We start from the raw sequence: 27546 nt of genomic DNA, 5'->3' as shown, positions 1-27546 counted from the left end.
GTTACTCTAGAAGTTAGTCCACTGTCCCGAACTACTGATTTGTTACTTACGAAGTCATGTCCAGAAAATGTATTAGGCATTAAGACACTGAAAGAATTAGGAGCAGTCATTTGCTGCTCCCCAGAAGGGGTCCGCCTGTTCCTGCGAGATTTTAAAGGTCATTATGTATTACGTGATTTTGATCCAAGATTATTGAATGTACCACAGCATTTATGGGCGCACGGTCCAACTGATGTAGGTTGTATGCATATCACACCCTATCGTGTCACTCTGAAACAAGGTGTTGTATTACCACGAATCAGACAGTACAAATTGCCACCTGAGGCTGTAGCAGCCTTATCCAAAATTATTGACGAACTTATTGTTCAAGGAGTGGTTGTAGAAACTGACTCCAATGTATGTAATTCTCCTATCATTCCAGTCCTGAAACGTACTGATCCAAATGCACCTCCAGTTTATCGATTAGTGATCGACCTTCGAGAACTTAATAAATGTATCATACCACAGTACCCAGTAGTCCCAGATATTTCCTCACTCTTGACTGCCATTGATTCTGAAGCCACATTCTTTACTGTAATTGATCTCAAGAACGCATTCTTTAGTGTCCCCATTCTTCCAGACAGCCAGTTTCTTTTCGGATTCTGTTTAAATGGAAGAAGCTATAAATTTACACGAGCTCCTCAAGGATTCACAGAAAGTCCTAGCATTTACAGTCAAGCACTTAAAAGACAACTAGACAATATTCACATGCCAATTGACACTGCCCTACTCCAGTATGTCGATGATCTGTTAATTACAGCCCGTTCTGAATGTGACTGCGAACGTGCGTCACTTACAGTTCTGTATTTTCTGGCCGAGAAGGGGCACAAGGTGTCCCCTTCCAAATTGCAATTCTGTGTCCAGCAAGTGGTCTACTTGGGACACTTACTGTCCAAGAGGGGTAGGCAGTTGACACCTGACCGTATCCAGTTAATAGCGCATCTTCCACAGCCCAAGACTCAGAAGGAGGTACGAGCTTTTATCGGCCTCACTTCTTACTGTAGACAATGGATTCCTCAGTATGCATTTCTAGCCAAACCACTGATACAGTTAACGACACAGGAGGCAGCCGTATCGACTGTCCTCCCTTGGACCCAGGAACATACACTTGTTTTTAATGAGTTAAAGAAAGCTTTATGTAATGCACCTGTTCTAGCAACACCAAACTACAGTAAGCCTTTTACACTTTTTGTTACTGAACGTGATGGTACTGCATTATCTGTTCTCACACAAGATCAAGCAGGACAATACAAGCCCTGTGCTTATTTTTCTAGCACATTAGATCCAGTAGCCCAGGCTCTGCCTGCGTGCCTCAAGTCAGTTGCAGCCACAGCTCTAGCTATCAGACAAAGTGATTCCATAGTGTTAGGACATTCCCTGACAGTACAAGTTCCACACTCCGTGGAAGTTCTTTTAAACCGAACACAGACTCAACACTTGACAATTGCACGTTTAACAGGTTACGAACTGACATTATTTCAGCCACACATAGAAATCAGACGCTGCAACATTTTAAATCCCGCTACACTGTTACCCTCAGTTACTTCAAGTCCTGCCACACATGACTGTGTGGAAGTTGTTAACACCATGACAAAGCCAAGACAAGACTTGACAGATATTGCATTACCAGATCCCGACCTGACACTTTATGTGGATGGTTCATGTATGAGAACAAGTACAGGAGAACTAGTAGCCGCGTATGCAGTGACTACTGAAACCGAAGTTATAGAAACACACCGTATTGATACTCTGTCTGCTCAAGCAGCAGAGCTAGTTGCTCTGACCCAAGCCTGCATACGTGCCAAGAATCTGAAAGTTAACATATACACAGATTCACGTTATGCATTCGGAGTCGTACACGACTTTGGAGTGCTCTGGCAAGAGAGAGGTTTCATGACTTCTCATGGAACTAAGATTCAGCATGGTCTCCTCATTCAAGCTCTGTTAGATGCAATACATTTACCGACAGCTATTGCCATTATGAAGTGCAAAGCACATACGAAAGTTACTGACATCATTTCCCAGGGTAACGACCTGGCAGATCGTACAGCCAAGCTTACAGCTCAGACTCCAGACATTCCAGTTAACACGACACCGACACACATTCCAGAACAGACTACTTGTATGACAGTTAAGGACCCTACACAAGATGTACTAGATATCCAGTCACATGCTACCTCTGATGAAATCAAGAAATGGTCCGAACAAGGAGGGGTCCAGACAGATCAAGGATGGTTGACGAAGGGAAAAGCCACATGGTTTCTCCCCGACTCAATGGTTCAAGTCATTATTAATACCGCACATAGTCCAGTACACCTAGGAGAAAAGGCCATGTTAGACAGTATCCAGAACATTTGATTCAACAAGCATTTACGAGCAGCCGCCAAGCAGAAAGTACGTACCTGCATGATCTGTTGTCAGTTCAACCCAGGTAAAAGTGTCCCGGTGGAACAAGGTGGTTTCCATCCTCCTGACCACCCTTTTGAAGTCCTCCAGATGGATTATATTCAGATGGAGCGATGTCGAGGTTTCAAGTATGTACTCGTAGTTGTATGCGCTTTGTCCAGATGGACAGAAGCATATCCAGTTCCAGATTACACTGCCGCGACCACTGCCAGGCAGTTGGTTCGTGAGTTTTTCCCCCGCTATGGTTTGCCAAGGTTCGTGTATTCAGATAACGGCCAGCCATTCTCCTCTGAACTCATGAAACAAGTATCCCTTCTGTTAGGGTACCAGTGGAAGTTCCACTGTGTACGGCACCCCGAAGCAGCTGGTCTAGTTGAGAGACATAATCAGACATTGAAAATCCGCATTGCAAAAGTATGCGCAGAGAAAGGTGTAGATTGGTTGGTAGCACTGCCAGTTGCCCTTTTTTATATGAGAATGGTTGCACACTCCAGATCAGGTCTGTCCCCGTACGAGGTCGTATTTGGCCGACCTCCAAACATGTGGGGTACACCTATGCCCCGAAAGATTACAGACGTTTCCAGTAATATGCTGACAGATTACCTAGCTTCCTTGATGTCTGCCCTACACTCTTGTCGTTCACAGGTCGCCGCTGCTTTTCCAGACAACACCGAAGTGAAACCGCACGAAGTCATACCAGGCGACTTCGTCCTCGTGAGAAATTTTGATCGTTCAAATCCGTTGGAGCCCCGTTGGAAGGAGCCCCAGCTGGTGTTATTAACAACAAGGACCGCAGTCAAGGTCGAAGGACGCAAAGGCTGGGTGCATACCAGCCACATCAAGAAATTCCATGGATTACGGCCAAAGACATTTATCAAAGACTGCCCCGTTCTCAAAGACTGCCCAGACACAGACTCTAAACTTCCCCTGTTAGAGAAAACTCCGCAGCAGGAGTATAAAGCCAAGTTGAGGTCTAGCAAGTCAGACAGTTTAATTGTTTAAGTCCCTCTCGGGTGAAGCGGTTAGACAGGTTCCTGACATGTATGAGATAGACCCACATAGTGAGAGAGTTAGTCAAAACTCTAAGAGAATACGCTACCAAAAGAATATTTGCAGTAGATGCATCGTTTCTCTGTTATTTTTTATGTTTCTGAGTCTTATGGTTACCTGCATAAGTTATGCTTTTCATTTATGTTTTCCTATTTCACATGTACATATGTTTCCTAATGTTACAGTAGAGCACACATTTAGTGACCTGCCTCCTCACGAGTTATCCTATCGTCTTGCTATGCGTAATAACACATTTATCAGAATGTTACACTATTCACACCAGACCAGCAATGCCACTAATTGTTGGGTGTGTGGTCGACTTCCCCCTTTCCAGACACCGAAGGGAGTTCTGCCACTTTTTCCTTATCCGTTTTCACACAATGGTTCGTGTGAAGCATGGTCCACGTTAACGTCTTCCTCAAATGATATGTCCCTTTTGAATCGAACATGTTTCCCAGACAAGCAAGGTCTTTCCCATAGAACAGGATTAGATCTAGAAAATGAAGTATATGATTTAGGTAATTATTCCTCGAATTTCATGGTCCTGAATGTCCAGTCCGATACTACTCCAGATTTGCCCGCTATTTCAGTACTACCAGTTAAAGGCGAATTATGTGTCAGAAAGAATGGTTCCGCACATGTAGGACATAGTGATTGTACTACTGTGGTCGAGTATAGTGACAGTGGGAAATCTATTTTCAAAGCCTCACGTCATTCTTACTTTGTTTGTAGTCAGACCGCATATGTTCGTCTGCCCCTCGATTGGGATGGAACATGTTACATTGCCTTCCTACTGCCACCAGTTTTTCTAGCCCCATCTGATTATCACAGAGACACACATCTAGTACACGTTAGACATAGAAGGGAGACTGAGTCCCCAATTGTCGATCAAACTGAAACTGCTCTAGAACAATATCAAGACTTCAATAAAGGTTTCTTTTTCTTCATAGGTCCGGTCCAGAATAGTAAGTTAATACGTAGGTTAACCAGAACCCTTGAAGCAGTAGTGAATGAGACTACTTCCGCTCTAGGTAACTTAACCGAAGAGCAATCTGCCATTAGATTTGTCGTGCTCCAAAATCGTCTCGTCCTTGACTTCATACTGGCCGATAGAGGAGGAGCTTGTAGAGTCATCGGATCTAGTTGCTGCATTTTCATTCCTAATAACGCACCGTCTGTATATTCAGCTATAACCAGACTTCATAAAATTGCCCATCAGTTACACCAAGATCCAGGCACCTGGACATGGTCCGGTTGGCTCTGGAGTATCATATCTGCCTGGGGATGGAAGGTATTGTCATTCCTAGGTATAGCAGTAATGATCATATTCAGTTGCTGCCTCTGTTTACAATGTGGCCCTGCGATTTGCGGCTTGTGTGCTACCTCTTGTATTCCTAGTCCTAAGTCCCGTTCCAAGACAATTCGAGACGAGCAAATGATGCTATATGAACAGATAGATGGTATCATGAATATTGATGTTTCCTGATGGAAACGTAGGGTCAAGGAGGGAATGAGGAAAATTATATTTTGCCTTGTTCTATGTCCCTACGTGTTCCCCATCCTATGTTATATGTGCATGATCGATATGCATGTATCCCCCTATGATCGATTAAAGACGCAATTACAGTTGTGTCCAACTCTAGTATGTCAGTTTCCAGTTCTCGTGAAAGCAACGAGTATTAGGCCTATGTTGACATGTTTTACAGTGTACACGTTAATTCATTGAATTGTCCCCGTTTCTAGGCCTCAAAAGGGCCCGGACGCCAGATTCAAGCTCCAGTCTTCTGAACCCGCTTCGAGGAGCGATACAGCCCCCACCTGCATCCCTGACCCTTCACTTACTTCCTGCCGCGCGGTGCCCGGCCCGGCCTGGCTCTGCCTGCCTGTCTGCCAAGAGTATGTTATGCTTCTAGTTATCAGTTCAGCTCCTCGTCTTTGCATTCCTTAGCTACTGAACCGTATAAACAGCTTCAGCTATAGTCTAGTCTTTATGTCTCCATGCAAGAGAATTACTGTATTAATATTCATAGAAGATTCATAGCACACGCATTACACGAAGAATATATGCATGCACCAGCCTTAGAGTCAAGTAGCCTCTGCCCTGATAGCTTTTAGTTTCTATCAACATGTACTCCAAACACAAGATACCAGATATGCCATAGGTACATGTCGTCCTGACACCGTAGACTTTAGTCTCCTCTTCTAGTGCAGAAGTCATAGCCCCCAGTTCTTCCTAGTAACACGTCATTGCCCGTTTGCGCGCACCACTAGGTTAAAGGTCCCAGCTGCTCAGGTAGCCCCCTCCATGTTTCCGCCCCCTTTATGGCACTTCTGTGACGTCTACATCACATGTCCATGTACACGCCTTCTTGTTACACCCATTTTGTTCTTATCTTTCGCGACTGCTACGAGTTACGCCTACTGCTACGCCTATTGTATGCAATGTAATGTAATGTATTATACTATATATATGCTGCACTGTCGATGAGGCATTGCAGCTGCCATCCATTCCATTTCCGTGCAGGCTATCCCGTTCCTGTCCCTTCCCTTATGCCCGATTAAAGCCTGTTAGACTCAGATACCTCGAATCCTGTCTCTTATTTATTGAGCTATCTGTTTTATTCAATGTATTCAAAAATAGTACCGGTAATTAATTATTTATTTACCACAAGGGCAAAGTGCTCGATCAAGGGCATGCACACGAACATTGAGCTACGAGTTTCTATTGGCCACTTGGTGCCGAAACAATCCTCAGATGAAAGACCACATGCCCCTGTCTACTGACCATAAGAGTGAGCAAGGCATGAGGAATGGGATCATTCCTAGGACCTAGATGAACCTCAGCTAGGTCACCATCCAAACTGCCAGCGTTCTGTCCCACAGTGAAAGGCCATGATGGGACAATGTTTCAAAGTCCAGTTTCATGTGCACCAACAGCTGGTCAAGAATGTCTGCCACCATGCAGTCATAATCCAGTATTTGAGGTGGGGGGCGCATCCATTTAAAAGGATGGGTGGATACGGCAGCACAGGTGGTCACCCAGGGACATCTGGAAGGCCTCACTTTTGTCCCAGTTGATCCGGTATCCTGAGAGGGACGCAAAATCTGAGCTAATATCCAGCATGGCCGGGAGCGAGTGGGGGAGTTTCGAAAGAGTAAGCAGGATGTTGGATGCATGTAGGTATTAAGGTGACATCCCCTGAGGCTGGGAATTCTGGTTATCCACTGAGGTTGGAGAAGGGAGGAAGCCCCCACAGTTGACCTGGGCAGTGGGCAATTCGTACAGCCACCTACCCTTGGCTATAAAATCCTCCCTGAGGCCGTACCTCCAGAGTGTTGTAAGGAGGTACCCCCATTCTATCCTGTTAAAAGCCTTCTTAGTGTCCAGGGAGAGGGCTAGCGTATCCTCTGGCATATCTGTGGTGGACCACAGGAGATGGAGCAAGGAGCAGAGGTGATTCAGATGGAGCGCCCAGGGACAAAGACACTTGCAAATGATGGATCAGGGTCAGAATCACCGCCTGAAAGCAAGCATGTAGGACCCCAGCCAGGTTCTTGAGATTCCCAATAAGCAGGAACATAAGCCTGCAACTACCACAGAAAAGAAGGTCCTTTGTGGGCTTGGGTAGGGCCGCGATCAGGGCTTTGTCAGAGATGGGGCCAGGAGAGCCCACGTGTTTTGACTTCTGGAAGGCTCAACGCGTCCTTGTCTGAACATTTGTAGAACTCCACCAGGAAGCATCCTGCCCTGGAGCTTCATCGTATGGGAGCTTTGAGAACGCATGCATGATTTCCGGCTTGGTGATCTCCCCTCGGAGGAGGTCTCTGCCTGACTCATTGAGGCAGGGAAGATGCACCCTGTCAAAGAAAGCGCCAAGGCGAGTATGGTCCTCCGCTACCTCCCGGGTGTATAAGGTCTGGTGGAAAGCCGCAAATTGATTCACTATGTCCTGTGGTCAGCTGAGGATAGTGTCCTCCGTGGACCTGATGGCCGGAATGGCCAGAGTCACCATCAGTTGGTATAGATGAGCCATCAAGAGTCATCCCGCCTTCCCACCTTGCTCATAGTTTCGGCCCCAAAACTGCTGCAATGCATATTCATCCTTGGAGATGTAGAACGCATTAAGGCATATGGGCTTTCTCCAGGCAGCGTCGGAGAGTGACAGAAGAATTTGTAGTGTAGAAGCTTGTGAGAGATGCGATGTTGTAATGTAAAAAAAGTGAAGGTGTGAACTACCTTTAAACCCAGGTGATACCTCCCTGGTTCAGGTTCTAATATTCAATAAACTCCCTGAACTTTAGGGAATACCGGCTTCATGGTCCAAAGGGGGTGGTGTCCTTTGTAGTCACAAATTCATCAAAAGGTATATCACATTTGTTTACCTACGTGTACGCATCTCTAGACCATGGATAATTATAGTTCACTTTCATTTTTTGATTTCATTCTAGTGACTGTTAGAAGCCACAGATACTTCAGAAGGGTTCCATTAGCCCTGAAGAATGTCCCAGATTGTTTTGGTGATTATCATTGGGCAGAAAAATGTTGGCGGATGATGAACGGGTTTGAGCTAATGTTTTTGTTTCTTCAGGAACAGGCATTCAACCATAAATACACAGTCTAGCTTATATATGTGCAATTTGAAAATGTTAAGTCTTCAGACAACTTCTAAAAACTTTAGGAGAAAAATTAATTTTATATATCACTATTAATTTGCATAATCAGAAAGTTTTAAAGGCCATAAATATTTTCTTTTGAAAGCACTTGTCCTATTGAAAGCCGATTTTTGTGGTAAAAAAACACAATTCAACTTAAGTAACATTAAAGTTAATCTCCTCTTTTCTGGAGTTCCAAGTTTTATCCTTCATCAATTTACTGTCGCCAAGCTCAATAGGCAGCAGATGAAAATACGTGTGACAGCAATGTAGGGCCACATTCGTCAAAATGTAATGCAGCGCAGGGCAGTAAGTCACTTTACTATGATGCCCTGTGATAGAGGAATGTGCTGTCTTTATCACAATATGACACATTCCTGCCTTTTCCCAAAGCTGGCACACCATGTGCCCCCTCACACCAATGCATGCTTCAAGGGTGCCTGCATTTTAAGCAAGATTGTTTTTGTGCTGGATGATGCACCTTCCTGCACAAAACCAACCCTCAGTAGCATTTTCCTCTTTCTATGTGCGCTGCATAAGCAGCACACATAGAAAGAGGCTTTAACGAGCAGAAATAAATATATTTCTCCTTGTTACGCCTCTCCTGGGAGAATTTCCAGGTCTACCAGTAATGGTAAATTTGGGAATGTGTCAAAATCCATGTATTTTGCATTGGGACACCCACGAACCACCCATGGAAGGGCTTCATGGGGCAGAATAATGCAACACAGTGATCTGCGCTGCAATGCATTTCTTTGGAATAATCAAGCCACTTATTGCCCCGCAAGGTGGCCTTGCATGGCTTAAAGGATCACATATTAAGGGTTGTGTCGCTTTTGCACCAAGTTGCATGGTACAATAGCAACGCAACCCTTTGATAGAAATGGCCCTTAGTCTGCAAAAATAAACATTTTAACACGCAGACTGTAAAAACAAAGATCACGAAACAATAATTACCTACAAAAATGTACACACGTGCTCCTTCCCATATTGAAGCCTGGTCTCGAAATATGTGAGTACAGGTATAGGAATAATGACCCAACTCAGTCAGGAAAAAAAAGGAAGGGAGGGCTATAACAAATAGACATTTTTGTTGATATGTTTGACACATGATCTTTGTGTTTGCAGTGTCCATTTTTGCACTCTGCATTGTTCACTTGATCTTAGAACGCTTCCAAGTTGCTTTTGAAATCGTTACGGAATCAAAAGGAAACTGTTCTCTGTTATGTAAATGAACTATACCATGACATTTGTCCTTTTATTTTATATAACCTTTTAACCCAGTCAAAATGAAAGCCCCGCCAACTAATAGCATTACAGCCACCTACAAATATTTCGAGTCAGTTGCGGCCGGCATGACTCACGGGTTGGGGGTGGAGGGGATCGTGCAGGGAGGAAGTCGCGTGGGGAGGGCGGAGTTAATTTAAAAAAAATTAAACTTATCTTCGTCTCCGGTCCCACGTCGAGTCTCCTCTCTCTGCTCCTCACAGGAAGCAGGCAGCCTCCCTCTCCTCTCCTAAGCCAATCACAATGCTGCAATGGTAGCATTGTGATTGACTCGGACGCCTTCTGAACTGGCATCAATGGGAGACTGTTTTCTCCATGCTGGCTGCATGCAGCCTACATGGAGAAAACGGGAGAGTGCATATGACTGGTTTGGTTGGTCCAGTGCCGTCCAAACAGTCTGCGCCCACAACAGTGGGCAAGCCACTATTCCCCAGCCTGAGCAGGACCACCCCCGTCCGCCCCCCAACAAACCCTTCTGCTTTCTTGCAGTGCGAGAAAGCAGTGGGGAGAAGCTACTCCGCCCACATGTAGGAGCCACCCTGTTTAAAGTTCAAACTTTGCTGATTTTACCTGTGACAAAGGCAATATAATTTTGCACTCAGGAATAAATTAGCACTTAAAATAATTCTGTTACAATTTCCAAATGCAAAACCAACACTGTCTCTCCCAAATCCTCACCACCCACCTCTCTTTTTGGTGAAAAGATCTGCCTGCATGTTACCACGTTAATTTAATAAGGGGTCTACGGTATTAAGTGTACTGAATTATAAAATCAACTTGTTCCTCCAAAAATAAGTAATAACCAAAATAATGTTATAAGGCTCATGTGAATCATCTTTTTACCAGATTTGTTTTGCACTGACCTTCAATGTCTTTCTATCACAAATTCAAAGAACGACTGAAAATTAAATTAATTACAAAGCTGTCACAGTAAGTACAGCGTTTCGTCTATTTGATACCATTATGGACTGGTGAAGTTGTTTCTAAGAGAAAATAGATAGATAACAGGCATAAAGCTTGATTTGCCTACAATATTACTCAAAACTCCAAGGAGAATAGACATGCCCTTTATTCCCTTTTGCACATTCTTAATTTTATGTTATGTTTGTCCCTTCCAACTCCCACTGCTGTCATCAGTCATGAGGGAGCCATAACTAACATGCTCAGAGCTCTGTCTGCCCCACCTCCATAATGAGTCAAGTGTCCTACCCCCCACCACCACCCTCCTTTGGCCATCCCTCCCTTCCACCACCCAAAATGTTAAAAGTGATGTAATGTTTGCCACCTTCCCTCACCACCATCAGCATTTCCTCCTCTTCCCAAATATAAAAAAATAAACTATCACCCACTTCCTTGATACTCTGCATTACACCCCATCCACCAAAATTAAAATACCTAGGGCCGTGTTACATAAGGTGCCCCGGGGGCGCAACAGGCATTTGCACCTGCTTTGCATGTCCCCGGAGCACTTTGGTATTATAGAAGGGGACACAGATGCTTGTGCGTCCCCCTCTATAATTCCGATAGCGCTGGTGCACTTTTAGCGCCAGCGGTAGCAGCAGTGTGTTCCCTCATTTGCATAGGGGTGTGCCCAATGCAAATGAGGGAATTCCTTTGACTCTGAGCTCGAGCTATATTACAGACGTGGGTGCAGAGTCAAAGAAGCCCTCAGGAGGCGCACTGACAGTGTGCTAATTAAAAGGTGGCGCACTGTGCGCCTCCTGACAGTAGCCCTCTGCCGGGGGAAAAGGGGGTCTCATGGACGCCCCAGACGTCCCCTTGGAGGTGGGTGCAGTCACTGACTCGCGCTGCCTGGGGCAGCGCGAGTTCGCGGCTGCCCTGGAGGCAGCGCATTAACCATAATGGGGTGCAAACAATTCCAATACATAATACAGCCCCTGGTGTACTGCCACCCACACCACTTTCTCTCCATTTCATCTCCCTCTTCAGCCGAATTATTTGAAAAAAAATGCCTGACCTATTGTCACCTACCCCACTACCAATTGCATTTGCCCTGCCTCTTCAGCGTACATTGGTAAAACAATCTGGGGCCGTATTATTGATAGTGCCCAAGGGGTGCAACAGGAGTTTGTGCCTGCTTTGCGCGCCCCAGGGGCTCTTTGGTATTATAGAAGGGGACGCAGACGCTTGTGCGTCCCCTTCTATAATACTGATAACCCTGGCACACTTAAAGTGCCAGCGCTATCAACAGAGGGTTTTCCCTCATTTGCTTAGGGGTGTTCGTCTATGCAAACAAAGGAATTCCTTTTGACTCTGCACCCCTGCCATATTACAGACGCGGGCGCAGAGTCATAGAAGCCCTCAGGAGGCGCACTGACAGTGCGCCATTTAAAAGGTGGTGCATTGTTAGTGCGCCTCCTGACAGCAACCCTCTGCAGGGTGTAAAGGGGTCCCATGGACCTACCAGACACCCCCTTAAAGGGGGGTCCAGTCACTGACTGCACCCATCTGCAAGAGGATCTCTAAACTCGCTTGAAAGTGCAGGCGGGTGCCACCTGCACAGTGAAAACACAGAGCAACCACTCTGTGTTTTCACATAAATGCGCTGTTTGCGGCTGCCCTGGGGATAGCGCATATACCATATGGGGCGCATTATTACTGTTTGCACCCAGTGTAACTTTTGAAAGGTTCAGAGGCCGCAAACAATGATAATGTGTAATACACCCCCCACCCCACCCCCACCCCCGGCTCCTGGTGTCCATTCACACACCCACACCACCATCTTCTCTTTAATCATCGCACCTCTGCCGAAATATAAAAAATACCTGGTCTCCTGCAACCCACCCCCACCATAAGTGAGAAACAACTTATTTTCCCACTGCTGCTATGTCATTGCAGTGTATAACAGAATTTATATTCTAGTTATTCACACTCGTGGCTCTCTGTGAAAATCAACCATACATCCCCTTTATTCATAGTTACCCACATACAATGCTCTTTTCTTTATGAGGTTCAAACCTTTCCACTTTTGTGACCAAGCTTGTCGTATTGTGGTATTTTAAACATAGATAGAAACACGGACAGAAAGAGGCGGGCTCCAGCTCCTTAACTGAGCATTGTTAAGTCACAAAATTGGTAAAAAGGTTTTGTTTCCACTGCTGCCACGTAATTACAGTGCATAACAACTTTTTGAAAATACAGATTTGGATGGATATGTGACCATTCTATAGCATTACATTCACTTTTCTTTTGTTTTGATTTGACAGATTCAGGTAATCAGATCTAATGCACTCTTTTTTCTACTTCCTCTGGCGTTAGACCCGTCCCATATTTTATTTTTTTGAGTCATGAATTAAAACTGAGCTCAATGTATTTATGCACATGACGGTGGAGACTTATTTTCCGGAGACCACTATACGTTCTTACATTTGTAATTCATTTATTTATTATGAATGTAATCACCAGCTCAGTGACGTAAGAGTTGCACTCATTCACTCTTTTGGATCCATAAACGGTGCTCCAAGTCGAAAGGCGAACTTGCTAAACCTTTCTTTAGAAGCTTTGTTGGGTGCAGGATGGCTTGAACATCATTTAGTGAAAAGACAGGTTTACAGTCACTTCTGTAACAGCAGTTCAACGAAGTATGCCCTTGAAGATGCATTCCATTTTGTGTTTCACAAGCCCTAGCATGCTGACTCAAGTGTTTTTCCAGCATGTGCAATACTTTGTAGCTGAATACTAAATATAAAATATTGCTCAACTTTGAAAATAATGGAAAATTCTGTTTTACATGAAAAAGGGATAGTCGCATGTCATGCTAAAAAATATAGCATTGGTGGATTTTTGAAATTTATGATATCCAACTATGTGCGATGTAAATGTGAAGTACTGTGCTGCAAATACAATGTGCAAAAGGACTGGGCAAGAAGTGCTTATATCGGTTGATGCACAGTACAAGAGATAGATCTGAATGCGGGGGCAAGTCATAAAAAAAGAAGGAAAGCTTTTATTATTTATGCCGCAACCTAGCAAGTCAACGATATATTGGCCCCATCCTCTGACCTACTCATCCAATGTCATGGTTTTTCATCATTTGAAAGCAGAGTTATGGAACATGAGCTGCAAAACTAACTATATAAAAAACAATGTGAACAATTAGATAAAAGATATATATATATATATATATATATATATATATATATATATATATATATATATTATATATATATTTATATATATATATATATATATATATATATATATATATATATATATATTCACTGAAAAAACCATAGGTTATAGACCATATATAGTTAGGAATTAGCATTTAAAAAACCTTATTTTACTCACACAAAACCAATGAAATTCCATATATAGTTAGTTGTACTAACTATATATCGCGCACCCGCAATCCACTGCTGATCATGTCACATATTACATCATTCATGACATGGTCAGTGACATCACTGATGACATCACTGATGACATCTCAAATGACATCACTGATGACATCACTGATGACATCTCAAATGACATCACTGATGACATCACTGATGACATCTCAAATGACATCACTGATGACATCACTGATGACAACATCCAGTAACTGTATTTTTCTGTAAAGTTAAAATATGTCTTACATATTGAAGAATGAGTGGATGTATAAGTGTCTGGATGAAGGATTTAGTAGGTGCATGACTGACTGTATGAGTGAGTGGTTAAATGTGTCTCATTGAGTGCATGGGTTAGTGACTAAACTGTCTTAATTTGTGCATCATTATGTCTGTTGTTCTGTAAACTGCTGCATGTGTTGATCAGTAGCTATATGAGTAACTATATGGGTTATTGATTGGTTGCCCAAGCATTTGTATGGGAAACTGAGAGTGTGTGTGGGTGGCTGGGAAGGTGTATGACTCTGTGCATAATGTATGGGTTCAAAAGTGCATGTGGAAACAGCTGTATGGGTGGTTGACTGTGTGCATGACTGTATTGGTGAGTGAATGGATATCTCAGTGCTACATGTCAAAGTAAGTACATATGTAAAACACAGTACATGTGAGAGTTGACATATATAAATAACTGTGCATAGAGCCAGTGAATGTGTGAGTGGCTGTATGGATCATTGTGCTCTTGTATCCAGGATTGTATAAGTGAGTAAATATGTTTAGTATATGTTTGAATAAGTAAGGTGTGTTTAACTGTATAGTTAAGGAAATGGAGGTGTGATTGATTGTTTGCATGACTGACTAGGTGTGTGTGTAACTTCATGGATGAGTGACAATCTGCGAGTCTGTGTTTACACTGAGTGTATCTAAGGTTATATTAGAGTCTGAAGAGGTTCATCGTATTATCACATGAATGATGTCATCAGTGATGTGATCAGTAATGTCAAATGAGATGTCATCAGTGATGTCATTTGAGATGTCATTTGAGATGTCATCAGTGATGTCATCAGTGATGTCATTAGTGATGTCATTTGAGATGTTATCAGTGATGTCATCAGTGATGTCATTTGAGATGTCATCAGTGATGTCATCAGTGATGTCATTTGAGATGTCATCAGTGATGTCATCAGTGATGTCATTTGAGATGTCATCAGTGATGTCATCAGTGATGTCACTGACCATGTCATGAATAAGCATGAGCGCAAAATCCGCTCCGATCGCGGATTTTGCGGATTTTTGGTAAATCCGCGATCCGCGAACTCTCGCGGATTTACCGAGAATCCGCAATCCGCGATCGGAGCGGATTTTGCGGTCAAAAGTTCAAGCCTTAGCCTAATGCATAATTTACGATGGCGCCGGCAAGCTGCCAGCGCCATCCCCAAATGGTTACTTAATTAGCTTCGACAGGAAGCTCTAACAGATAAGATAAAGCAGGGGCTCGAGCGCCTGCTTTATTTTATCAGTTGGAGCTTCCTGTTGAAGCTAATTAAGTAACTTTTGCAGGATGGCGCCGGCAGCTTGCCGGCGCCATCGTAAATTATTTACAATGCTGAAAAACGGAGGTGTCTTCCCGAATTAATATGAGGGGCAGGGTGGAGGTGTCTTCTCGAATAAATATGAGGGGCAGGGTTCATTCTGGCACGACGGTCCTGGCACAAAAAATATACCTCAACAGGAAACACTTGCGGATATCAATAAAGCATGTGCCCTACTTGAAGCTTAAATTCAGTGACTCATTCATCAGCCCAAAAATTAATCTGCTGCTCTGATCGGTCTCTGCCCTTTTATACACACAAGAGGCATGCTCGCATGGACGCCCCGTCCGTTTGGCCCCGCCCACACACTCGAGGTGTGCACCGTCTTCCCGCCATTTACCCACTATGATGGACATTTCACTCAAGGGACCCCTGCGCACTTCGGCGCGATTGCATAGTAACACACACTTGGTCGCTGGAACTAGTTGAAGCGCAAATGCAGTGACTCATTAATCAGCCCAAAAAAAATCGTGAGCATTGGGAGGCTGGGCAGATGTGCCTTCTTCCCAAATATATCATCGAAAATCCGCTGTGATGCTGCTCTGATCGGTCTCTGACCTTTTAGACACACAAGAGGCATGTGCGCTCGCGTGGAAGCCCCGTCCGTTTGGCCCCGCCCACACACTCGATGAAGCCCCGCCCCCCAAATCCGCAAATCCGCTAAATCCGCGGATTTTGCGGATCCACGATCCGTGGATCCGCTAAATCCGCGAATCGTGGATCCGCAAAATCCGCCCATGCTTAGTCATGAATGATGTAATATGTGACATGATCAGCAGTGGATTGCGGGTGCGCGATATATAGTTAGTACAACTAACTATATATGGAATTTCATTGGTTTTGTGTGAGTAAAATAAGGTTTTTTAAATGCTAATTCCTAACTATATATGGTCTATAACCTATGGTTTTTTCAGTGAATTTTCAAGGTTTTGTAAATGCTAATTCCTAACTATATATGGTCTATAACCTATGGTTTTTTCAATGAATTTCATTGGTTTTTTAAAAGCTAATATCTATAGCTGTAAAATTTATTCTTCTTTAAATCCAAAAATATATTTTATATGTTTATTAATAATTTTTTTTTAATATTTTTTTTGTTTCGCTCCCGGTCCGCGAACCGGGAAGCTTCCCGTTAGCTCAATTTGATTCCGCGATCCGGTCCGCGAACCGGTAAGAAATCAACATAGTGACGGTATCGCGTTGCCGCGTAATGCGTCTTATGACGTACTGCGTTAGCGCACCCGGAAGTGCCCCGGGGCGCGGACCGAGGCGCGAAACGCAGCTCCCCGGAAGCGATCCGCGGCGCGAAAGCGCGACGTATCGCGTTGCCGCGAAATGCGTCTTGTGACGTATCGCGTTAGCGCACCCGGAAGTGTCCCGGGGCGCGGACCGAGGCGCGAAGCGGAGCGACCCGGAAGCTAACCGGGGAGCGTTCCGCAGCGCGTAACATGAGCGTGAGAGGTCATGTGACTTGTTAATAAAACTTTTCATTGGTTCATTTCACTTTTAGTTTCATAATTATGGAAGGCTAGGTCAGGTGACCTAAAAATAACACTTTTCATTGGTTGAGAAGTATTGTTTTTTCCAAATGATGAAAACCCCTCCTTCTTTCCTCACTCTGACTTTCATCATTGTGAGAGGAAGACCTATTTTGCTTGTTGGAAGACCTATTTTGCTTGTGTGAAAATGGCTTCATTGGTTGCTTCAGCTGGTGGACCCCCACCACCACCTCCACCTCCTCATGGGAAGAGAGGACCACCTCCCCAGGTGATTACCAACACTGAGGAGGAAGATGAAGAAATGGATGAGGAGGGAGAAGAACCACAATTCCTGGAAGAGTTGCCCCGGGTTTCCAGAAAGAAAGCCAGTTTCATCTGGCAGTTTTTTTCGATGCCTCGTGGACAAAAAAAAGTCAACGCGAGGTATGTCACCTGCCTCATATGCAAGGAACAATTGTCCAGAGGGACGGACAAAAAATACAGTTATGGTAATCACACCATGCATAGGCACATGACGAGGAAACATCCCCTAAATTACAGCCGGGCGGAATTAAGGGATATGCTGGACAATCCTAGACCAACTCCTGTGGCCAGACCAACAATACCGGTTTCTTTAACACCAGAGGAGGCACGGGACACTGTGCCAAATATCCAACAAAATTTTGGGCATATGATACATTTATGTATGCACTGTCGTGCATTATTAGCTTGTGGCAACATGAGCATCAATGCACTCAACCTTGCATATGAACACCATGATTTCCCTAACCGCCCCCAGTAATTTTTTTTTGCTCCTGTTGAGCCCTTTTCAACGCCTGTTTTTTGTTGTTTCCCCCCCCAAAAAAACCAAAAAAAATATAAAATCGTTCAAAAAATACAAAAAAAACAAAAAATGTTCAAAAAATAAAAAAAAATATAAAACAACAAAAATATAAAAAAAAAAGTTCTTTTCAGAACTACCTTCCCTTTCAAAAAAAATTGCTACAATGTTTAGCACTCTGGCAAGCTCTATTTCTTTTGGTTCGCTCCCGGGTTAGCTTCCCGGTACGCGGACCGGGAGCTAACCCAAAAATTTTTTTTTTTTTTTTAAAAGTGTAAGTATAAGGAAAGTAAACAGAGAGTGATGTTAAAAGAAAGACAGCTATAGGGAGTAAAGAAGAGATACTGTTTAATAGATCTATTTACCGCAGGAAAAGACAGAAGAGGGTATAATTGTGAAAAACAAAATAGATAACGAAGTGAAAGAAAAACAAGCATTGGCATAGCCAATAGGTCTCGCCTTTTGGACCTTCTAAGTATTTAGTTATGCAGCATAATATCCTTGGTGCAGCAACATCAACTGATGCATGGCTAAACACGTATAAGGTCCCAAAGGCGAGACCTATTGTCTATGCCAATGCTTGTTTCTTAAGTAGTATTGCAATACGTCTGACTCTTCCATGTGAAAAGATCTTATCTTGTGCTCTAAAGATTGCTAAAGTCTCGACAGAGAACAGGCTAGGCTGTAAGTAGGGTAAATTGCGCTTGGTGATCTGTTTGAGGGAGCGTCTGCTTTGCCTGGTGTCTTTGGAGAGCAATTTTGATTGGTATACTGGACAATGTTAGTTTTATTGGTCCAGTAGACAATTAAACTGCTGCATGACCACACTGTGTGATCCTGGGCACACTTTACAAATCCTACCTACCATCCAGCGGCTGAAGTGCAAATTGTAAAACCTGATAGCTGGGCACAATTACAGTGTCATTGCAGGCACACCCTGTGTGATCTTGGACATTTATCACATCTCAAAGTACTTTTAAATGCTTGAGCTTGGGATAAACCCTAGAAAAATACTCTCATGCATTTGACCTACCCAGGTGTTTGCTGCTACGTGCTTGATAAGAAATAATGCAACACACAATTGCAACTTCTGTGCCCCTTCCAAATAAACACTAGAAATCAGAGTTGTAATTAGTCTCTAGAATGAGTAAGATGCCCTCCAGCCTCCACTTGAAAGCAGGGGTGTATAGTTTGAGGGGAGTGAGGGGGGGGGCGAGGGAGGCATGCAATACTTTAACGCAGGTAAAAGTGTCCAAAGTCACACCATCTGCCCACTAAAGAGCGGCTCGCAGTGGCCGGCTGGCCCGGCTGATTAGGGGAGCTGTTGGTGCCGAGCCTGGTGGGGCAGGTCCCAGCTGTGCTCTGCCGGGCTGCAGGCAGCTCAGTTATTAGGCAGCTGGTGGCGTGGGGACCACTGCTATTCCGTCTGTAATGTGCCCGAGCCTCCCGGCAGGCGGGGGGATCACAAGAGCGACCGCTCCCACCCTCGGAGGCTAATTAATTGGCAGAACAAGAGCGCATTAAGGCGGATATAGGAGGGAGCCCTGTGCTGGCACCTTCTGAGTGTATGAGCTAAAGGCAGGTGGTTGTGTGTTTCAAATGCCTCTCAGACTACAAAACGCAGCGAATGCTACGTCCAAATCTGAAATTAGGAGTGCTCGTGTGCACGTGCCTAGGTATGTCTATCTAAGTGTGTGTGCTTCATAGTAATAGTCTATGTGTCACTGCATCTTAGACTGTGTGCCACTTTAAGCATGTAACAGTGTGAGGGTATGCACTACTGCGCTTGTGAGTCACGCTGTTTGCGAGTGGGTTTGTACCTGACAATTACTGACCTTGCAGTTGTGTGTGACTCACTCTGTGTCTGTGCCACTTTATGCGTGTGCATTTAACCTTGAGTGCCTGTGTATGTGGAGCGTGATGTACTGCGTGTGTGTGCGCGTGTGTGTACAGCGAGTTACTGTATGTGGCCTACTGTGAGTGTGCGTGTGTGAGCCACTGTGTTTGTGTGCGTGTCCCACGCTGTGCTGTGTATCTATCTATGTTTGTTAGTGTGAGTGTGCTGCTGTGTAGGTACCACTGTATGTGTAAGCGGGTGCTGGAGTGTATAGACAAACACACGTGAATCCTCAGTTTGTATGCAATGTACGTCACACGTAATTTACGGTCCTGTTCCGCTTTATTTTATTTTGATTGCAGTATAAAAAATGCTTGTTTATATTAGACTGGGGAATACAAACAGGAATCTAGTCTTCAAAGGGAGAGCTGCATGCCAATGTAGAACAAGCACCGGCCAGCTTATAACCCTACTCTGCGATGTTCTTGACTCCCATGCCATTGTTCACCATTTGAGTGAAGTCATGACCCCGCCTACCGAGCGGGGTAAGAAATGCTGTTCACAAGTGTGGTTGTAGCTGTCTGGGCACTTAAATATGTTGCAGCTGTCACGTTACTTAAAAACATTGTGAGAGCCTAAGTAAAACTAGAGTGAATTATCGCATGGCATTTTATGTACAGCCCTAATGCTGCTGCGGCAGAATGGCACCATGTCCTGGAAATACAATAACAGAGACCAGAGCGTCTGTAAATGTCCATGAATCGGGCACCACGCTGAGCCAGGGAAACACTCGAACAATAACAAGGAGAAACACGAGAGATGGCCTGCGGCCGTCAAAGTGAAAGTACGGCCGGCGGAGGAGAAATGCGACACGGCGGGCAGGGGAGGGGGCGGAGCGGGGAGAGCGGCATGAGGGTGTGAAGCAGCAGGGGCCTGAGACGAGGCCGCCTTGCCTTTGATGTGGCAATGCGAGGCAAGCGGCTGGTGGCATTGTGCACGCGCTTTCACGTGCACTGGAAGAAATCGCCTGGGAATCGCCTGATCTCGGTAAGCTCTGTTTAAGCTGCAATAGATCGAGCTCCCGCTCTCAATGCGCACATGCGCATTGAGATAGGTCGCTCGACCTAAAAAAGAGAGTATAACATTAACAAAGAAGAGTTTCTTGGAGAATGTGAGTGAATGTTCAAAATAAGATTAAAACATGGGGAATAACAGAGAGAAAAAATAGAAAACAGAAAACAAAAAAAAACAGAAAAAGAATAATTGAAACAGCAAAGAAATGTAAGTAACATAGAGCCATATCATCAACATAGGCAATAAAAGTTTTGCAGCTTTTATTGGCAGAAATGTGTCGCTAAAGCTGCTTTTGCGGCAGAAAACTGCCACTAAAACTACTTTTGCACCAGTTTTCTGCCAATAAAAACAGCAATAATTTTATTGGCTGTGTTCATAATATGCCCCTTAGTGTGCTTCAACTACACAGAGAAAGCATTATGAACAAATAGTGATACAGTGATCAGTCAAAGACACTAAGAGTAATAGAGACGGAGTGAGTGAACAAGAGTGAGGAACTATGAGAAGAGAGGGACTGAGAAAAAGAGTGGAAGGAGTTGAGTAAGTAGGTAATAGAGAAAGGAATGAGGGAAGTAGCAAAGGCAGGAAACTGAGGATTAAAGAAATGAAGCAGTGGAACTAATAGTAGTTCAATGTGATAGAAATGTAACGAAAAGAGTACAAAATATTTACCTTATAATTGTCGTTAAATTACTCACTTTTTGTTTTTATACTTAAAATCTGTGAAAGAGAGAACAAACATTTGAAAAATATTAAAACATGTATTTAAAAATTACAAAAGACAAGGGCAAAGATTGAAGGACAAACAGTTTTTCAACAACTTTGACACTTACAGAAGCTTCTGCTTCTCCAGGCCCCCTACACAGTCCTAAAGATATACATTTTAAACTAACAGTATCTTGATGCAGATGAAGTGAGGCCTATCTTAAAACATGGTGCATATTTTGCATTGCTGTTGTTTCAGAAAAGTGTCGCAAGACACTAAAATTTTAAATAATTGCTTCAGGATGCCAATAAGATGTCTACTATCCAGAGTTTTGTTTCAGGTGAGGCCTACTCAGGGTTGCAGATGAAATTTCGAGTTGTTGAAGAGAATAGAGGACATAATACATGTGAAGGTCTACCAATGAAGTGAGTCATGTCCACTGCACTCTTCAACAAAGTCCAAACCTCCTATGTTTCCCTGGACAGACCTAAACTTGATCTGCACAATGTGATTCGTAATGATAGGAAACACAGGTGATGTAATTGAAATACATGCAATTTATTTTGCTCATTTCACAATCACATCACTTGTGTTTCCTTTGCTTAGGTATCTCATTGTGCAGATGTAGTCTAGCATATGAAAGAATATGCAGAAGTGCAGCACTGCATGCAACAACTTTGACACTTACAGAAGCCTCACCTTCTCCATGCCTCCTACACAGTTCTACATATACATCATAAATGCAAACAGTACAGAATTAATTATACATGTTAAATGGTTTATTTTTGCTGTTCTCAGAATGTATCAAAATTCACTAAAAACAGTGACTTGAAGGTATTCATCATGTAACAGCGGGGAAAAAAAACCACAATCAAAATGATTGTGTTTAAAAAACCCATACAACATCAGAAATCAAAATTCAGAACTCCTTAAAGTTAACTTACTTTCCATGACGTCCAAGGATGTCCTATGAACAGCTTACACTCTTTTGTGCTGTTATTACTTTCAGCCCGCCACTTTCTGAAAGAAAATCTCCATCGTTTTTAAAAACACGTTACATGCAATAAATGACTTCTTGCTCTCTACCACAATTTTCCACAAGGCCAAATCTGGTCAGAGCCATTTATAACTCTTGGATTTCTTGTAAGCCAATCCCGTCATTTGGCATTTCCGCAACTTTCAGAATTAAAATGTTGAAGATCATTTTCACAATCCTGGAATAGTAATATCTTCCCCTTCTTGCTCAGTCATGTTCTACTTTTCCTATGACACTGATACAAGCAGACTTACACTACCTCTATGACTACTACAATTATTTAATTCTCTACATCACTTTTAATCACAAAGCAATGTAAAACAGTAGACAGCATTGCAGACTTACATTCCCTCTACTCCATGTTTTGATTGGCTGCTTCAATTAGTTTATAAAAAGAAACAGTTTTTCTGAACTCATTCAAAGTGCACGTATTTCTCCATAATGTCCAGTCCTATGGTTAGAAGTTATGTCTCTGAACTACACTTATCCTCAAGGCCAAATTGTGTAGGAGCCATTAGAACTTCTTGAAATTCCACAGAGCACATCCCGAGATTATTTCCCTAAAATTTTGGTTTTAAAAACACCAGGTAAGAGTTTTTAAGGTCATACGGCATTTTTTTTTGAAAATTAAAACAGAATCATTGCAGAATGACCAGCCATTTCTAGACTTTAAATAAGCTGTGTAATGTCCTGATGTTATTGAAGGGCCGTCATGATATATAATTGCTGCAGTTACAAAAGTCCTTCCTGATATTGACAACTGCGAAGCTACAAAATTTTTAATTAAAGTTGTCAATTTTGTTCCATCAGGCCTACATCGTTGGAACATTAAAATGACATACTGGCCATATGTTCGTATAAATAATGTGGACATCATTTCAGATTTACATTGGCTACACTCCATGTTGTGATCAGCTGCTTTTACTAGCTTATTAAAGGAGACTGATTTACTGTCTGGCAAAGTTAAATATATAAATCTTTCTGAGTCTACACTAGTAGTACTTGATACCATACAGTTCTCGCAGTCATGCTGCCATTGATAAGAAAGCCCAAACAGCTGATCTACATCTACACCTTCAGCATGTAATACATCAAGCATATACATTAAAAACTCCTGACAATCTTGCTGAATATTTTGAGAGAATTGTGTTTGGCCTGAACATCTGTCTAACAGATTTCGAATTTCAGACACACTTTCTATGTTTCTTCTATCAGTGGTACATTTCTCTAACACAGAATTTAACAAACTGCAAAATCTTTGATCAGAATTGACCACAATCTCTTCTTTTACATTTTTTAGAGAAAACAAAACATTAACCACTACATTAGCATAGCAGTTGACACCAGAACTGTTTTCAAACTGAAAACCAACAACATCTTCAACAGAATCCTTTTTGTTTCTGCTTGTAATTTTAGGTTCATTGACTTTTTGTCTTTTTGCTACAACCTCCCCAGTATTGTTCTCATTTCTTCGTTTCCGGCCTACCACACGTTTCTCAAATAAAGGATACTGAGGCAAATGTGGCGCATACTCTCTTCTTAACCTATTGTATTCCTTAACACAATCTAGATCCGCACAAATGTTTGTGACATCACACTCAATCAAGTACAATCCCGATAAAGTTCTAACTCGTGACAATGCCACATATGCCATACCCTCCTTGAACACAGAACTGCCAATATTCACCAATGCACTGTCTACACTTAAACCTTGCGATTTATGAATTGTCACCGCATATGCCAAGCAAACAGGAAACTGCTTACGGCGAACATATAAGTCTTTTACAAGCAAAAATCTAGCAGAACAACGAGCAATTAGCTGTACTTCCTCAATGCCATCAAATTTAATTTTTAAAAATTCAATTCCATCTCTATTTCTGTATTTCACAAAATCAACAACATTACCCATTGATCCATTTACCAGACCTCTTTCAACATGTAAATTCCTTCTTAAAATTATACGGCAGTTCAAGCACACATTCAGAGTCTTTTCAAAACCTGCAGTTTTAGATATACTCTTCTCTAATGAATCCAATTTTGTTTTCAGATTCTCAGACAAAATAATTGTTGATCCCATATGCTCTACTCTATCAATAGCTTCCAGTTTCACAATCTCTTGCTTTTCTAAATGCAACATTTTGTTGTTAAATTTGGCACATTCTGCAAGAGTTGGCATCAAACATATTCCAGATTTCTTCTCAGTAATTTTCTGAAAAATATTCTCAGGCACAACATCTTGTTCTGGATATAAATTTGACAGTAATCGTGCATGTAAAGCTTCTTTCCCATGCTCGGTCACTTTTCCAATTCTAACATCTTGTAGAATAGTCTTGTAAACTTCATCCTTCGCCTGACGCATATTTTCATGCAGTTCAGCATAATTGAAGTTTAACCATATATTGACGTTGCCAATGCTGCCTAGGCACTTCCTGGTATCTTCATGCGTGAGCATTTTGAACACAGGTTGCCCTTTCACTGGTGTCAGCTGCAGAAGATCTCCGAAAACAATGATGTGTTTGCCACCAAATAACACATCATACTCTGTTTTGAGAACTTCTTGCATCCTCAAATGCACAAAGGCAAGCATGACATTGGAAACCATGCTTACTTCGTCAATGATAAGAAGTTTCATTTTCCTCAAGATTCTTGAAACTTCAAAACAAGCATCTCCAGATAGCTTGTGATATTGTAATTTGTTGTCATGCTCCACTGGCAGCATCAGTAAACGATGTAAAGTAATCCCTTTAATATTATGTGCTGCCAGTCCAGTTGGAGCAGTGACAACACAAGACAGCGATGACTCTGTCCTTTCCTGCAAATAGCATGAAATTGCTTTAATGAGGAAACTTTTTCCAGTTCCCGCTTCTCCACTCACGTACAGTCGGACAGGCTTCAACGACGTACATGAGCACTCTTTCTTATCATGACTTAATCCATGATCAATTTGCATGGTAACTTCGTCATATATTTTCCTCTGCTCAACGTTGAGTTGTCTTTCCAACTCTTCTAAGTTAACCGCATCCTCTTGAGCATGTGCCATGGCTCTTTCCACTTCATTCATAGCAGTGGCAGCTTCATTTTCGATAACAGGTCCTCCTAGTGGATCCTGACTCAATGAAGCAGAACTCTGACTGTCCTGAGAACTGTCTCTGGCAATCTCGGCTGCAATCGTTGCTTCCTGCTCAATTTCCGCATTCAACATTTCTACATATTTGGGAAAAGCAGGACATTCTATGGTCTCCTTGGCGGCATTGAAAGAGTCTTCGTAACAGAGGAAATCTCCAAGCAGTTCCTCTTCTGCACGCCAAGGCTTGAAAAGTTGCAAAAGTGCTAAATAGAAAAACTCCTTTTTTTCAGGAGATTCACCACTCAATTTTCGATGGTTTACCAAGTGGCATTTTCTTTGCTTGACCAGACATCCCTCACTTCCTATTACAGCATACACTCCTTTCTCAGTATCTTCTTTGATGTTCCTCTTGAATATGTAATTTTGCAGAACCTCATACAGACAAACATTCTCGAGGTGACTGCTTCGATTTGGATAATATGTATCCAACATGTTTGTCTTCAAAATGTCGGTACTGTTTGGCTCCTTTTCCGCCAAATACTCAATTTCCCGCACAGGTTTGAGAACTCGATTACGCGTTGCTGCAAGACCAAGACTCGCCCAAACGATACTCCTGGACTTGGCATAGAGACTTGCTGAAGACAACCGGTCAGAACATTCGTACGCTCCGATTTCTCGATGCGACAACATCTTCAGACTGAAACTGTACAACTTCTTGCTGAGGCTCTTTTCATGGGAAATGTCCTCCCACATATCCTTCAATTCTGTCTTCTCTTTTTTGGTGATGTAAGACGTCACATACCGAGCCACAGCCATACAGTTATCAGCCACAAACTGTATATCCATGTTAGCATTCCACATGGACAAAATCACCGGGTTGTAGTCGTTGATGTACTTGGACTCTTGGTTCCTCTTCAAATTGTAAGTGTTTTTAGGTGATTTCTTCATGACATTGTGTCGCAGCGAAGACATCAAACTGTTTACTCTTCCTTTAGAAATCACCGGTCGTGGAAAGCCGAAACGACATTTTGTGTAGAACTTGTCCTTGTTTCGGAATTTACGACGGCAGTACTTTCCACATCGATGGCTTTGGAAACGCAGAACTTTTTCTCTTAGGCTTTTCTTCTCCTTTGCGTTTGGAACAGCACACGTAGAATACTGTTGGATGAAACTCATCACTGAGTCTTCTGGATCCGTTCCAAATTTAGGTGCATCCTTGATCCACAGCAACATATGTATATGAGGAGCACCTCTTGCTTGGTACTCCTTTCTCCAGAAGAAATCCAACACCTCTCCAAGAGGTGGATTCTTCTTATTCATGATGAAAGACATCATAGCTTCAAATCTATGATTGAAGTACCTACATACATTGACTGGATCCAAAGAGCACAGTTCTCCAGGTGTCTTGAATTCGATGTTATCTACGTTAGCATTTGCCTCTCGTAGAAATTCAAGTAAGTCTTCCCAGCCATACTCGGCACAGCTCAGAGTGAGGAACCATGTGGGAGTACCTAAGTTCCTCAGCATACATTTTAAATCACCATGACGACGGTACCAGTACTCATTAGTACCACGCTGACACGCCATGAGATTAATCAGGTGAGAATCCAAAATACTGTCTTGGACATTGACTTTATCCATAAAGTCACTTGCCGAGATGTTTTGCATGTGTATACCACTTTTCAAGATGTGGTTCACTGCATATGACAGTCCAGACAGATCGCTTTCAAACAGGAGATGAAACAAATAAGGAATGCATTGTCGAAACCTAGCATCTCCTGCATACAATCGCAAAGTCCGGTATTCAGAAGCAGGAATTTGATGAGGTCGCTCATCATATCTTCCTCCCTGACCTGTTGAAAAAAGCTGTGGGAAACACCGAGCTTTCAAACTTTCCTCCCAAACACTAATGGGACTCCCTTTGGCTTGTTTCATTTGAAACAACTCAATAGCATTCCCCATGACTTCCTTGGAATGCAAAGGATGAACACTATAATGTTCATATATTTCTTCACTAGTAGAGGGTTCTACTTTCTCAATTTGACCAGCACACAAATCGCTATCCTCTTCCTCACTTACTTCCTCTTCTGCAACATATACATTCTTATAGTATTTATTATTTTTTTTCAAA

This window comes from Lissotriton helveticus, chromosome 8, assembly GCF_964261635.1.
Source record: "Lissotriton helveticus chromosome 8, aLisHel1.1, whole genome shotgun sequence".
Lineage (NCBI taxonomy): Eukaryota > Metazoa > Chordata > Amphibia > Caudata > Salamandridae > Lissotriton > Lissotriton helveticus.
Note: the sequence above shows the minus strand (reverse complement) of the source record.